At 52.5% G+C, this 8,562-nt stretch overlaps 1 pseudogene; it reads right to left on the minus strand.

The window, feature by feature from the left end:
* LOC119291891 overlaps positions 1-6,688 on the minus strand; it is a 9,452-nt pseudogene extending 2,764 nt beyond the window's left edge.
* Positions 6,689-8,562: the final 1,874 nt, after the last annotated feature.

Raw genomic sequence — 8,562 nt, forward strand, 5'->3', positions numbered from 1 at the left:
ACGAGGGACATTCTTCTTAGTGGGCGGTTGTGCCAGGGCCTCTACCGTCTGGAGCATCCTGGCGTCGCCCGTGTTTTCAGTGGAGTTCGGGTCTCTCCGTCACAGTGGCATGCTCGTCTTGGTCACCCGGCCACACCTATTGTCCGTCATATTTTGCGTCGTCATGAGCTTCCTAGTTTGTCTAGTAATAAAGATGTAGCAGTGTGTGATGCTTGTCAGCAGGGGAAGAGTCATCAACTTCCTTTTTCGGAGTCCAGTCGTGAGGTGAAACATCCTTTAGAACTTGTGTTTTCAGATGTATGGGGTCCTGCTCAGACTTCTGTCAGTGGTCATAATTACTATATCAGTTTCGTTGATGCTTATAGTCGCTTTACCTGGCTTTACCTTATTAAACGCAAATCTGATGTGTTTGATATTTTTGTTCAGTTTCAGAAACATGTTGAACGTCTTCTCAAGCACAAAATTGTTCATGTCCAGTCGGACTGGGGGGGCGAGTATCGCAACCTCAACTCCTTCTTTCAGTCGCTTGGGATAGCTCATCGTTTAGCATGTCCACATACACATCAGCAGAATGGTTCAGTAGAACGTAAGCATCGTCATATTGTTGAAGCTGGTCTTACTCTTTTGGCCCATGCATCTGTTCCGTTTCGGTTTTGGAGTGATGCTTTCACTACTGCATGCTTTCTCATCAACCGTACTCCCACTCGTGTTTTAAACATGAAGACTCCCATTGAGGTTCTCCTTAATGAACAACCTGATTATACCTTTTTCAAGGTATTTGGGTGTGCTTGTTGGCCGCATCTTCGTCCATATAATAAGCGCAAGCTTGAGTTTCGTTCTAAGAAGTGTATTTTTCTTGGCTATAGCTCTCTTCATAAAGGTTACAAATGTCTTCATGTTCCCACTAATCGTGTTTATATATCTCGGGACATCGTGTTTGATGAGCATGTTTTTCCCTTTGCCAAACTTCCTGTGTCCACTGTCGAACCACCATCTCTGCATTCATCCTCTGTTGCTTCTGACCAATTTGATGATGTCGCATACTCTCCTTTGCTGTTACCTAACCATGGTGCAGGAACCGGACGTGGGGCTCGTTTGGAGCTGTTGGAGGATTCACCATCATCATCGCCGCCTTCTGATGGGCACGTCGATCGCCCTATGTTGCATGGCATCGATTCGTGTGCCCATGCATGGTCACCCGAAGAGCCCGTCGCGCCGAGCATCTCCACTGCTCGGTCCGCTACGCCAGCGACCGCCGAGTCTCGAGCGGCTCGGCCCTCTTCGCCAGCGGCCGCCGAGTCTTCCGCGGCTCGGCCTGTCACGCCGTCTTCGCCCGCGGCTCGGCCCGTCACGCCGTCTTCGCCTGCAGCTCGGGTCCGCGACGCCGTCCTCACGTCGCCTTCATCCGCGGATCGGCCCGCGACACCGGCCGCGCCACGGCCCACTATGTCGGGCTCGCCATCGGCCCGGTCTGTGACGCCGGCGTCGCCAGCTGCTTCGTCTGCTCTGCCGGTTTCGCCGGTGGGCCGGCCTTCTTCGCCGATCGAGCCCGAGGCTATTGTGTCTGGCTCCTCGTCACCGGCTGACTCGTCAACGTCGCCGTCCTCCAGCCCGTTGCAGGCTGCTCCGTCGACCTCGGTGGTTCCTGTGTCCCGACCACATACACGCAGTCGCAGTGGCATTTTCAAACCTAAGGAACGTAAGGATGGTACGGTTGCTTGGTTGGCTGCTTGTTTGGCTGCTGCTGTTGCGGATCCATCTTCTGAGCCTCGCTCATATCAGGCTGCCCTGCGCATTCCACATTGGCGAGAGGCTATGGAGCAGGAGTTTCATGCTCTCCTTCGTAACAAGACATGGACTCTCGTTCCTCCACCACCACGGGTAAATGTTATTGACTCAAAATGGGTATTCAAAGTGAAGAAGCATTCGGATGGATCTATTGAGCGTTACAAAGCGCGACTTGTTGCTCGCGGTTTTCGGCAGCGCCATGGTCTTGACTATGAGGACACCTTCAGTCCTGTCGTCAAGCCTACCACTATTCGGCTTCTTCTCTCCATTGCTGTTTCTCGTGGTTGGTCACTTCGTCAACTTGATGTGTAGAATGCTTTTCTACATGGATTTTTGGAGGAAGAGGTTTATATGAAACAGCCGCCTGGTTTCTCTGATCCTGATCGTCCTGACTATATTTGTCGTCTCTCCAAAGCACTATATTGTTTGAAGCAAGCTCCTCGTGCCTGGCATGCCCGCCTTGCCTCTGCCCTTCGTGCTCATGGGTTTGTGCCGTCCACTGCTGACACTTCATTATTTCTTCTACAGAAGCCAGAAGTCACTATGTATCTTTTGGTATATGTCGATGATATTATCCTTGTCAGCTCTTCTCAGTATGCTGCTGATGCTCTTGTCTGCTCTCTTGGTGCTGATTTTGCGGTCAAAGATCTTGGGAAACTTCACTACTTTCTTGGAGTTGAGGTCACTTCTCGTGCTACTGGTCTTGTCCTTACGCAGAAGAAGTACTCCTTGGAGTTGTTACAAAGAGCGGGCATGCTGAAGTGCAAACCGACCACCACACCCATGTCGTCTACCGACAAGATAACAGCTGTTGATGATGAGCTTTTGTCTCCTGCGGATGCCACAGAGTACAGGAGCATTGTTGGTGGACTTCAGTACTTGACGATCACGAGACCAGATATCTCTTATGCTGTTAACAGGGTTTGTCAGTATCTTCAGGCTCCTAGAGATACTCATTGGGCTGCTGTTAAACGCATTCTTCGTTATGTTCAGTTCACCCTGACATTTGGTATGCATATTCGGCCGACTTCCTCTCGGGTCCTTTCGGCCTTCTCTGATGCAGATTGGGCTGGTAGCCCAGATGACAGGCGATCCACGGGGGGTTATGCAGTATTCTTTGGCCCTAATTTGATCGCCTGAAGTGCTCGGAAACAGGCTACTGTGTCACGTAGCAGTACTGAAGCTGAGTACAAGGTTGTGGCTAATGCTACTGCAGAGATTATTTGGGTGCAGTCTTTGCTTCAGGAGTTGGGTTTGTCTCAACCACAGCCTCCTATTCTTTGGTGTGATAACATCGGTGCTACATACCTTTCTGCAAATCCAGTATTTCATGCCCGAACGAAACACATTGAAGTTGACTATCATTTTGTACGGGAACGTGTATCACAGAAACAACTCCAGATCAAGTTTATCTCATCTAAGGATCAACTTGCAGACATCTTCACTAAGCCTTTACCTCTACCACAGTTTGAGGCTTGTAGGCGCAATTTTACCCTTCTCAGTTCTTTAGAAAGTGGCTAAGATTGAGGGAGGGTGTTAGACTATGTATAGCTTCTGTACTTATGTACGTATTGTAACACATCCATTATATATAATGAGATAAGCCACCCCTAGAGGGTTGTGCTAGTTCCCCCCAAAACTTATTGTTTTACATGTCCCTATGCAGGACGCATTGGTCCCAGTCCTGGTGTAGGTAGAGAAGCGCCGAGCCTAGTCCGAGCAGAATCTCATGTCTGAAGACAAAGGAAATGGAGCATCACATGGCTAATTATCATCTTATAAGGCAAAGAAATCGGAATCGGAGAGTCACGATACATTTGCGGTGCTCATGATTTTTCTGTGATGGGCGGGCAGGCATACCTTAAGGGCCATGGGAGCACGACGTTATTGGCGTCGTACAGATGCCCGTCGAGACTGCCATTGGGCATCAACTCGTAGACGAGGAGCAGATTGCCGCCTTCGTGGCACCAGCCGATGAGCTGCACGAGGTTCTTGTGCCGGAGCCGGCTTATGACTCTCACCTCAGAGGCGTACTCCTTCCTCCCCTGCTTGGAACCCTTGGAGATCCTCTTGATAGCAACTTGAAGGTTCAATTCATTCAGAAACCCTCTGTACACGGAGCCAAAGCCTCCTTGTCCGAGCTTGTTCTCATCACAGAAATTGCCGGTGGCGACGACCAGATCCTTGTAACGAAACCGCCTGGGCCCGGAGCCTTTCTCGAAATCGTCTTCCATGGCCTGGTCAATGTCGAAGAAGTTATCCTCTTCTGACCCATGCTCCATTGCTTCCTCGTGGATTTCACCTTGCTTTCGCCGTCGCCGCCGCCATAAAAGGAAACCGATCAAGGAGCCGATAATGATCAAGAGGGAGATTGAACTAGAGACGCCGATCAGAACCGCCCTTGACGGAGGCGGAGGCGAAGGTTCTGTGAAAAAAAACCGGAGAATGGCATTGGATTAGCATGTGAATAATGCAATATGTGCAAGGTGTAGCTCCTGTAACGGCAAGCATGTAAAGACACGGCTACTGACCTCCCGACGTTTCTGGAGGAGGATGCAGAGACGACGATGGTGGCTGAGCTAGCTCGTCCTTCTGACAGAAGGTGTTGTTACCATACCCCACTTGGAGGATGTCGCAGTACTTCTTGTAGTAGTTGTTGACCCTGTCCTGGGCCGCCGCGGAGGTCTCGTTGCACTCCGTCCCGCCGTTGAGGATGTATGTGGTCATGCCGTACCCGGGGAGCAGCCCCGCGTGGCGGTCTTGGGCGGACGGCGTCCAGCCGCCGGTCATCACGGCGTGGCACGACGGGCTCGGAGCCGCCGCCGTCATCCAGAACGAGATGGCCGTCTTGAAGGCGACGGCGGGGTCTGTGGACACGAGGTCCGGGTTGCGCAGCAGGTCCAGCCCCAGCACCCTCCCTGCCTGCCGGTAGTTGTCCTCGCTGCGATTATAAACTGCGCATTAGTAGTACGAAACTTTTTTAGATCAGTAGCAGGAAATTTGCCGAATTGAAGTTCATTCATCGCGACAGAATAATTGGAAGTTCACCTTGCAAGAGAAAGCAGGGTACAAATCAAGGGGAATTTGAGGATTTGCCACACCTTTCCCTACACTTTGAGGATTTGCCCTCCTTTATTTTGACACTGATGATTTGCCACAACTTTTCCAAAAACTTGAGGAATTGCCCCTGATAAGATGGGCCCGCCATGAGAAGACGAAAATACCCATGAACTGCACATCGAATCACGCTTGGCTCTCTCCCATTCTTTCTGACGGTCTCACGTATTGCAGTATTGACATGAACGCCGCGGCGGCGCCGCGAGCTTCCCTTCGCCTCTCTTCTCCCCGCCGCCCTTTCTTTGACTCCACGCTCCCTTAGCCGGGACGCTTCCCGCCGGCTATCCCCAACCGCTGCTGACCTCTGTCAGGCTGCCGCCTCCCCCTGCCATATCTGCTCCTCGCTCGCTATCTCTTGGCGCAGAACCATCCTGTACCGCCGCTCGGGACGGTGCCGCGCGAGGCTGCGGTGGCCACGCGCACGGCCTCGGCGAGCAGCATGACCGACGTGGCAAGGGACGCTCTCGTCTTCGAGGCGGGAGGCCAGCCGGCAGCAGCATCGGCCGTACGCGTCGCAAGGGGCAAGAAACGGCTGCCGCACGTATCCACTGCAATGACTCAAGCTGGCAGCCAGGCCTCATCGCCGTCGAGCTCGCGGTCCGCCGTGGACAGCGGCGACCACTGGACGGCATCCTTGAAAAGCATGTCGCGCTCGAGCCGGACGGATGGCGGCGCCTCGAGGCGGACGACCAGCTGATGTGTGCCTGGGCGTGCTTTGTGTGTGTGTTAGTGCTGTACGTACATTGTGTGAGTGCTCTGGCACCTGGGCGTGAGTGCGTGATCTGTGCGTGTGTTGTGTGCGTGCGTGCTCCAGCACCTGGGCACCCGGCTGTTGCTGCTCCTACTGCTGCATACACAGAGAAAAACGCTGTAGTCCGAGCTTGCCTCCTGTCTGGCGCGCCCTCGCCGAGCTCACCATGGACAGACACCACCGTCCTCGGGCTCGGACTGTCGACGGCACCCTCCACGCACCACATCCGGCAAACGCACAGGAGCAGCAGCAGCTCGACGACGCTACCGGAGCGTGGGGAGAGGAGGAGCACCAGCAGTACAACACAGGGCGGCAGGTGGATGAGGCATGGCGAGCCGTCGGCTGCGGGACGAACAGAGGAGAAAACGTAAGCATCTAATTTGGATTGGTTTTGGCAAGAGTGACATTTTGGTCATTCAATCTATAGTGTAATCTCAAATCGGTTAGAAAGGGCAAATCCTTAAGTTTTTGACAAAGTAGTGGCAAATCATCAGTGTTAAAATAAAAAAAGGCAAATCCTCAAAGTGCAAGGAAAGGTGTGGCAAATCCTCAAATTCCCCACAAATCAAACCCAGTGCCAAGCAAAAGAAAAGAGTGATGAACATGTCTCACGTACGTGGTTAGCTGTATGGGGCCTCGGCCGTAGTAGGGCGCGCTCGCCCGGTTCACCGCCTTCACGTAGCAGTAGCCGGTGGTTACGAAGGAGGTCTGCCCGAAGAAGGCGGCGAGCTCCCGCCGGCGGGTCGCGTCGTCGCCGGTGGTGCCGAAGCCACGGAACACGCTCGCGTTGGCCGCCTCCAGGAACGCGTCGTAGGTGTAGAAGGCGCCTCTCCCTCGCACCCGCTCATGTTGCGGCCGCTCAGCATGGAATCGAACGCCTCCCGCGTGATGGTCGACGGCACGCTGCCGGCCTGCTGCTGCTGCCCGCTGGCCACGCCGAGCAGGAGCAGGGCGGCGCCGGCGAGAGCCAGCAGCACAGAGAGCCTCATCCGCCAAGGTCTGGAATCCTAGCGACGATGGAGTGTGATGATGTGAAAATGCTGTTCGGGAATCGGGACCGTGTGGAAAACCATTGCCCATGGATTTATTGTTGCGTCGCTAGTACGACAGCAATGGTCAAAACGGGGTGCACTGATTGGTGCAGCAGCAATGTTTGTTTTTGCCTCTCTCTGTTGTGTTTTCTGCGAGGAAGGAAATGCAGTGCCCAGCCGCCTAGGAATCCTATGGGGCCTGGTACTATTTGGGTCCAACTTTTCCTACCAAGTCACTGTCTTATAGCTGGAAAAAATGAAGAAAATAGTTATCTGCGGCTTTCAAACCATACAGGCGTACGGAAAGGACGGAACAGTCAAGTCATCAAATCTGACCGTCGATGAGAAACGGTTTTTTTCAGTCATCCGGCCAGAGAGAATTGTCTCACCACGTCTCCGCCACAACAGGTGTAGTAGTAGCAAGAAAGACCACCACGGGCAACGGCAGGGAGCGGCATGGCCCGAAGGACGGTCCCGATGCGTCGATGACGGTTCGTAACGAGGGGTACGATGGTCATTTCAGGTGGGCGTAGAGCGCGCGTAGACGAGTCGTAGAGCCCTGTACGAGCCTGCACCGGCCCGTGTACTATTGTACACCGGACGTGTACGTGTATTATAAGCTGGCGGTTCCGTTTCCCCGCGGTCGTGCGCGTGCACATGTGCGTGGATATTTTCCAAAAAAGGCCCTAGTATCAGAGGAGGGGAACGGGCACCGGCCGCATCGCCCACCCCATTTCCCCCAAATCGCCTCCCTCTCCCTCCTCTCTCCTCTGCCTCATCGTCTCCCTAACCGGCCACCCCACCTGCTCGCTCACCACCACCGCCTCCCTCTCTCCTCCTGCTTGCTTCTGGCTCGGATGGAGCAAGGCTGTGGCGAAGCCGCCGTCGCGGACGGAGATCTGGAGAGGACGGGCGCGGAGACCGTGGCAGATGCCGTGCAGGCCCTCGTTGGCGGTGCGGGTGCAGGAGGTGCTGCATCCCCACGCGCTGGATCGGTCGCTGCGGCGGCGGATGTGGAGGAGAAGAAGGTGGCCGTGGTGGACTCCGCCATGCCGGAGCTTGGCGTGACGACGTCGAGCGGCCCGTATCATGGACCTGCGGAGGCCGGCGGCGAGCACGTGGACCCGCAGATAATCCTTGCCAGCAGTCCCCTCCGTTTCTAGTTACCCCCATTAAGCAGTAGATTTAGGTGTTAGGTTTTTGTTGTTGTTGCTAGTTGCTGCATCGATCCCCTTCTGATAATTAGAGTTTTTAGATGTTTGATTGATTTATAGTGAAGGTTAAGTTTGGATTTTGTGATTGAATCATCCAGTAGATCTACTAGTTAGGGTTTTTTAATTAGATGTTTAGTTGGGTTTTTTTTGTATTGGATTCAATTATAGCCACTCATATGTAGAATCTATGATTGAATCATCCAGTAGATGTAGTAGTTAGGTTTTTTTCTATTGGATTAACCTATAGGCAGTTATATGTAGAATCTATGATTGAATCATCCAGTGGATGTAGTAGTTAGGGTTTTTTAATTATATGTTTAGTTAGGTTATTTATATTAGAATCTGGATTGCCGCATGTTCTCAAATTCTGTTCTGTGTTGTATATGTTGTTAGATTTGTTGTGCATATTCCCTCAGTGGGCCACGGCAGGGGCTGAGCAGCCACTCAGTGTATCTATTAAAGTTGATATTGTACAAATGAGGTTTAAATCCTACTTCCTTCATTTGAAGTGTATCAATTAATTGTTGAAATGAACACAGTACGTTTAACTAGTGCGCAATTTCAAAATAATTAGGAGCTTCACTTCATTATCCATAAACTAAAATTGTAGGTAAGTTTATTTTTGATCTGTAGGATTGCTGCACTTATAAAGTAAATCATA

Source organism: Triticum dicoccoides, chromosome 4B (assembly GCF_002162155.2).
Source record: "Triticum dicoccoides isolate Atlit2015 ecotype Zavitan chromosome 4B, WEW_v2.0, whole genome shotgun sequence".
In the NCBI taxonomy this organism is placed as follows: Eukaryota; Viridiplantae; Streptophyta; class Magnoliopsida; order Poales; family Poaceae; genus Triticum; species Triticum dicoccoides.